This window comes from Pristiophorus japonicus, chromosome 10 (assembly GCF_044704955.1).
Source record: "Pristiophorus japonicus isolate sPriJap1 chromosome 10, sPriJap1.hap1, whole genome shotgun sequence".
Taxonomy (NCBI): domain Eukaryota; kingdom Metazoa; phylum Chordata; class Chondrichthyes; family Pristiophoridae; genus Pristiophorus; species Pristiophorus japonicus.
Genome location: NC_091986.1, coordinates 213229517 through 213237177, shown reverse-complemented (window position 1 = coordinate 213237177; position 7661 = coordinate 213229517).

The following is a 7661-nucleotide window of genomic DNA, read 5'->3' as shown; positions in this document are numbered from 1 at the left end:
TGCTCTTCAATGAGTTAAAGGAAAAATTCCAGGACCGACATCTTGTGGACGAACGGAACAGAATTATCTGCAGCCGATTAATGCTTTTGTTCTAAAAGATCCAATTTGGAGCTTGGCAGGAAGAATGCGCAAGGTTATGTTTCTGTCTTTCCATCCGGAAATAATAAAACTCGACAGCCTGAGAAACACAGCCGGGGCTGTCAGATTCCACTCTGCCATTGAGCCATGATGTCACATTAAACATCCAGATGCTTGCATAAGGAAACCTCAGCAATTCATAGAATTATTCAGCACAGGAGGCCATTCGTCCCATCATAACTATGCCAGGACTTTGAATCTCCACCCTTGCCTCAGCTCATCCGCTGCTAAAGCCCTCATTCATGCCTTTGTTACCTCTAGATTTGACTATTCCAATGCACTCCTGGCTGGCCTCCCACATAAACTAGAGATGATCCAAAGCCCGGCAGCCCGTGTCCTAGCTCGCACCAAGTCCCACTCACCCATCACCCCTGTGCTCACTGACCTACATTGGCTTCTGGTTAAGCAACGCCTCGATTTCACAATTCTTATCCTTATTTTCAAATCGCTCCATATCCCTGTAATTTCCTCCAGCCCCACAACCCCTCCCTCTGAGATGTCTGCACTCCTCTAATTCTGCCCTCTTGTGCATCCCTGATCATAATTGATCAACCATCGGTGGCCGTGCCTTCTGATGCCTAGGCCCCAAGCTCTGGAACTCCCTCCCTAAACCTCTCTACCTCTCTTTCCTCCTTTAAGACGCTCCTTAAAACCTACCTCTTTGACCAAGCTTTTGGACACCTGCGCTAATTTCTACTTCTGCGGCTCAGTGTCAAATTGTTGTATCTCACAATACTCCTGTGAAGCGCCCTGGGACGTTTCACTACTTTAAAGGTGCTATATAAATTCAAGTTGTTGTTGTAGTTGTCCAATTAATCCCACTTTCCTGGTCTTTCTCGTTCCTGCTTTAAGACGCTCCTTAAAACCTACCTCTTTGACCAAGGTCACCTGTCCTAAAATTGCCTTTTATGGTTCAGTGTCAAATTTAGTTTGCTGATGCTCCTGTGAAGCGCCTTGGGACCTTTTACCATGTTAAAGACACTATATAAATGCAAGTTGTTGTTGTTATAGCCCTGCAAAATTTCCCCCCGTCGAGTATATATGCAATTCTCTTTTGAAAGTCACTATTGAACCCACCACCCTTTCAGGCAGTGCTTTCCAGATCACAAGACTCAGTGCGTAAAGAAAGTAATCGGTTTTGGTCCATCCCATTCTCTTGCCCTCTCCTGGAGGTGCTGACCTGTGCTGGGTACAAGGCCGAGGGTTCGGACCTCCCTTCACCACCTTGCCCAAGCAACCATTCGTCACGTGTAATGTCTCAACAGTGTGCATCAGCCACATTCAGTCAAGTAGTAATTTCTAGATGAGAAAAGACCACGGTCCATCTCGTGCATCTTCTGCCATCCCAGTGGTCGATGATACAATGATAATGGAGGTAGAAGATCAGCCATGATCTTATTGAATGGCGGAGCAGGCTTGATGGGCTGCATGGCCTACTCCTGCTCCAGAAAATTGTTGAGGCCAGTTCGTTAGATATATTCAAAAGGGAGTTAGATGTGGCCCTTATGGCTAAAGGGATCAAGGGGTATGGAGAGAAAGCAGGAATGGGGTACTGAGGTTGCATGATCAGCCATGATCATATTGAATGGTGGTGCAGGCTCGAAGGGCCGAATGGCCTACTCCTGCACCTATTTTCTATGTTTCTAATTCATATGTTCTTAATTTATCTTCTTGTGTTCTACCCTACGTAAAATTGAGGTCATCCAAAACTCGGTTGCCCGTGTCCTAATTCACACCAAGTCCTGTTCACCCATCACCCCAGTGCTCGCTGACCCACAGTGGCTCCACATTAAGCAATGCCTCAATTTTAAAATTCTTATCCTTGTTTTCAAATCCCTCCATGGCCTCGCCCCTCCGTCTCTGTAATCTCCTCCAGCCCCACAACTCCATCACACCCCTCCCCCATCCCGAGATATCTGCGTTCCTCCAATTCTGGCCTTTTGAGCATCCCTGATTATAATCGCTCAACCATCGGTGGCCGTGCCTTCAGCTGCCTGGGCCCTAAGGTCTGGAATTCCCCTTAAACCTCTCCGACTCTCTTTCCTCCTTAAAGCCTAAATCTTCGATCAAGCATTTGGTCAGCTGCCCCAGTATCTCCTTATGTGGCTCAAATTTTATTTTGTAACGCTCCTGTGAAGCACCTTGGGACGTTTTACTACATTAAAGACACTATATAAATGCAAGTTGTTGTTGTGTTCAGCTAATGGCACGGTAAATATAAGCTTAGTGTCCTCCTCGCAGCCGATGACACCAGAGAACGGCTTTTTTGATAGAGCTCCTGTACTGCCACCAAAACTATAGGCCACCTTTTCACAATAAGCTCAAACCGGTAATCCCAACCTGCATTTAGTACAGCACAATACTAACCTCCATTATTGGTTGTAAAATAAAAGAGGTTGGTGGAAATAAAATCAGAGTCCATTGATTTTTTTTTTGTTTGAACAACTTAATAGAATTTTACAGCACATTTGGAGACTATTGGCCCATTGTGCCTTTGAAAGACCTATCCATTTAGTCCCACTCCCCTGCGCTAAAAATATGTCCTCTGGTTAACGACTCCCCCCCCCTTGCCAGTGGAAACTCTATCAAATAATTTTGAACTTTATTAAATCTCCCTTTATCCTGCTCTGCTCAATGGAGAACAACATCAACTCCTCCAGTCTCTCCACATAACTGAAGGCCCTCATCCCTGGTACCATTCTGGTAAATCTCCTCTCCATCCTCTCTCCTTCCTAAAGTGCGCTGCCCAGAATTGGACACAATATTCCAACTGAGGCCTAACCAGTGATTTATAAAGATTTACAGTAACTTCATTGTTTTTGTCATCTATTTATGAAGCCAAGGATCCTGTTTCCTGCGACACCACAGGCCGACCTCCGGCCTCCCGCTCCTTGCCGACCTCTCGCTCCTGGCTGACCTCTGGCCTCCTGTTCCTGGCTGACCTCCGGCCTCCCGCTCCTCACTGACCTCCGGCCTCCCGTTCCTGGCTGACCTCCGGCCTCCCGCTCCTTGCCGACCTCCTGTTCCTGGCTGACCTCCGGCCTCCCGCTCCTCGCCGACCTCCCGTTCCTGGCCGACCTTTGACCTCCCGCTCCTCGCCGACCTCCCGCTCCTCGTCGACCTCTCGCTCCTGGCTGACCTCCGGCCTCCCGTTCCTGGCTGACCTCCGGCCTCCCGGTCGTCACTGACCTCCGGCCACCCGCTCCTGGCTGACCTCCGGCCTCCCGTTCCTGGCTGACCTCCGGCCTCCCGCTCCTTGCCGACCTCCCGTTCCTGGCCGACCTTTGACCTCCCGCTCCTCGCAGACCTCCTGCTGCCGAGTGCGTTGCTCCCCTGCGCCCCACTGATTTCGCATTCGGCTCCAAACTGCGTTTCCAACCTCTGCCCGTTCACATCCCTCGTCCGAGCGCGTAAGTAATTGGCTAGTTGATTCATAAGTAGCTCTCTTTCTCTTTTATTGCAGATAAGTCTAATTAGAGGGATGGCAGGGCAGCTCAGTCCTGTGGAATACATGTCCTGTGGCATGTGGGAAGTCCTGGACGCTTCGCGCAGTCAAGACAACCATGTGCGCAGGAAGTGTCTCCAGCTTGAGTCACTGCGGTGCATCCGCGAGGGTGAAAGCCAAGTGGATAGCACGTTTCAGGCAGGGGGGAAGTGGGTGACCACCAGACAGAGGAAGAATGCTAGGCAGGAGTCTCACCCCCTGCCCCTCCTCGCTTTCCAATCGATATTCTCTTCTGAGCACCGGTGGGAGCGATGTGCCTCTGGGGAGTGCAGTCAGAGCCAAGTCCAAGGCACCATGGATGGCTCAGCTGCACAGGGGGGAGGGACAAGGAATAAAAGAGCTTTAGTAGTAGGGGATTCAATAGTTAGAGGAATAGAGAGGTGTTTCTGCAGCGGTAGACGTGACTCCAGGATGGTATGGTGCCTCCCTGGTGCCAGGGTCAAAGATGTCACAAGAGCGGATGCAAGGCATTCTGGGAGGGAGAGGGTGAACAGCTAGAGGTCGTGGTCCATATTGGGTCCAATGATATAGGTAGAAAGAGGGATGAGGTCCTGCAGGTAGAATTTAGGGAGTTCGGAGAAAAATTAAAGGGTAGGGCCTCAAAGTAATCTCCAGGTTACTACCGGTGCCACGTGCTAATGAGTACAAGAATCGAAGGATAGAGAGGATGAACGCGTGGCTGGAGAGTTGGTGTAGAAGGGCTTTAAATTCCTGAGGCATTGGGATCGCTTCTGGGGGAGATGGGACCTGGATAAACCGGACAGGTTGCACCTCAACAGCGCCGGGGACCAATATCCTCGCGGGGAGATTTGCTAGTTGTTGGGGAGAGTTTAAACTAGCTTGGCAGGGGGATGGGAACCTGAGAACAAATTCAATAGGGAAGGAAGTAAAGCTGAAATTGGAAAGTAAGAATGTAGAAAGCGAATCTGTAAGACAGAGGAAACAAGGATTAGTAAGTAGTAACCAATGAGGTCTTCCTGTGCTGAATGGTATACTGCAATGCAAGGAGTATAGCGAATAAGGCGGATGAGCTGAGAGCACAGGTATGTTAACGACTTGGAAGAAGGGACTGAGTGTAACGTAGCCAAGTTTGCTGACAATACAAATATGGAAGGAAAAGCAATGTGTGAGGACACAAAAAATCTGCAAAAGGACATAGACAGGCTAAGTGAGTGGGCAAATATTTGGCAGATGGAGTATAATGTTGGAAAAAAAAATCAAAGAGCAAGTTATTATTTAAATGGAGAAAGATTGCAAAGTGCCGCAGTACAGCGGGACCTGGGGGTACTTGTGCATGAATCACAAAAGGATAGTATGCAGGTACGGCAAGTGATCAGGAAGGCCAATGGAATCTTGGCCTTTATTGCAAAGGGGATAGAGTATAAAAGCAGGGAAGTCCTGCTACAGTTATACAGGGTGTTGGTGAGGCCACACCTGGAATACTGCATGCAGTTTTGGTTTCCATATTTACGAAAGGATATACTTGCTTTGGAGGCAGTTCAGAGAAGGTTCACTCGGTTGATTCCGGAGATGAGGGGTTGACTTATGAGGAAAGGTTGAGTAGGTTGGGCCTCTACTCATTGGAATTCAGAAGAATGAGAGGTGATCTTATCGAAACGTATAAGATTATGAGGGGCTTGACAAGGTGGATGCAGAGAGGAAGTTTCCACTGATAGGGGAGACTAGAACGAGGGGGCATGATCTTAGAATAAGGGGCCGCCCATTTAAGACGGAGATGAGAAATTTCTTCTCTCAGAGGGTGGTAAATCTGTGGAATTTGCTGCCCCAGAGAACTGTGGAAGCTGGGACATTGAATAAATTTAAGACAGAAATAGACAGTTTCTTAAACGATAAGGAGATAACGGGTTATGGGAAGCGGGCAGGGAAGTGGACCAGATCGTATTGAATGGCGAAGCAGGCTCGAGGGACCTTATGGCCGACTCCTGCTCCTATTTCTTATGTTCTTATTAGACACTTGGGAGTATAACATTATAGCCATTACAGAGACATGGCTGAAAGAGGGGCAGGTTTGGCAGCTTAATATTCCTGGTTACAGGATTTTTAGACAAGACAGAGAGGGGGATAAAAAAAAGGGGGGGGGTGTCGCGGTAGTGATTAAAGAAACTATTACAGCTGAGAGGAGGGATGATATGTTAGAGAGACTATCAAATAAGGCCTATGGGTCGAACTGAAAAATAAAAAAGGGGCGATCACACTGCTGGGCATGTATTATAGATGCCCAAACAGTGGGAGGGAGATAGAGGAGCAAATATGTAGGCAAATTGCTGTGAAGTCCAAAAACCGTAGGGCAGTAATAGTAGGGGATTTTAACTATCCAAATATTGATTGGGATAAATATAGTGTGAAGGGTATAGAGGGTGCAGAATTCCTAAAATACATTCAAGAGAACTTTTTAGTCAGTATGTAACAAGCCCAACACGGGAGGGGGCAGTTCTGGATTTCGTTTTGGGGAATGAAGCTGGGCAGGTTGAAGGGATATCAGTGGGAGAGCACTTGGGTGCCAGTGACCATAATTCAGTCAGATTCAAGGTAGTTATGGATAAGGAATAAAAGTTCCAAATTGAGGAAAAGCTAATTTTGCTAAGTTGAGGAGTGATTTGGCCACAGTGGGCTGGAAACAGCTACTTGTGGGTAAATCAGTGTCGGAACAGTGGGAGGGATTCAAGGAGGAGATCCGGAGGGCTCAGGCCACACATGTGCCCTTAAATAAAAAGGGTGGGAATAACAATTCTAGAGCCCCCTGGATGTCTAGGGATTTACAGGGGAGGATAAAGAAAAAAAGGGAAGCTTATGTCATATACCGACGGCTAAATACTTTAGAATCTCTGGAGGAATATAGAAAGTTCAGAGGTGAAATTAAAAAGAGTATTAGGAATGCTAAGAAAGAGCATGAAAAATTCTTGGCAAGTAAAATCAAAGAAAACCCAAATATGTTCTATAAATATATTAAGAGCAAGTGGATAACTAAAGAAAGGGTAGGGCCTATTAGAGACCACGAGGGTAATCTATGTGTGGAGGCGGAAAATGTGGGTAGGGTTCTTAATGAATACTTTGTGTCTGTTTTCACAGAGAGGGGCAATGCAGATATTGCTATCGAGGAGGAGTGTGAAATTCTGGATGAAATAAACATAGTGAGAGAGAAGATATTAAGGGGTTTAGCATCTTTGAAAGTGGATAAGACCCCAGGCCCAGATGAAATGCATCCCAGGCTGTTGAGCGAAGCAAAAGAGGAAATAGCAGAGGCTTTGACCATCATTTTCCTGTCCTCTTTGGATTCAGGCATGGTGCTGGAGGACTGCTAATGTAGTACTCTTGTTTAAGGAGGGAGAAAGGGATAGGCCGAGTAATTACAGGCCTGTCAGCACAACCTCAGTGGTGGGAAAAGTATTGGGAAAAATCCTGAAGGACAGGATAAATCTACATTTAGAAAGGCAAGGATTAGGGACAGTCAGCACGGATTTGTTAAGGGAAGATCGTGTTTGACTAACCTGATTGAATTTTTCGAGAAGGTAACCAGGAGGGTCGATGAGGGTAGTGCCTATGATGTAGTGTATATGGACTTTAGCAAAGCTTTTGTTAAGGTCCCACATGGCAGACTGGTCATGAAGTTAAAAGCCCATGGGATCCAGAGCAGAGTGGCAAGTTGGATCCAAAATTGGCAAAGGGTAATGGTTGATGAATGTTTCCAGTGGGGTTCTGCAGGGCTCAGTACCTTGCTTTTTGTGGTATACATCAATGATCTAGATTTGAATATAGGGGGTCATCATCATCATAGGCAGTCCCTCGGAATCGAGGAAGACTTGCTTCCACTCCTGAATTGAGTTCTTTGGTGGCTGAACAATCCAATACGAGAGCCACAGAGTCCGTCACAGGTGGGACAATAGTCGTTGAGGGAAGGGAAAGATGGGATTGGTTTGCTGCACGCTCCTTCCACTGTCTGCGCTTGATTTCTGCACGTTCTTGGCAGCGCCCTCCCGGATGCACTTTCTCCACTTAG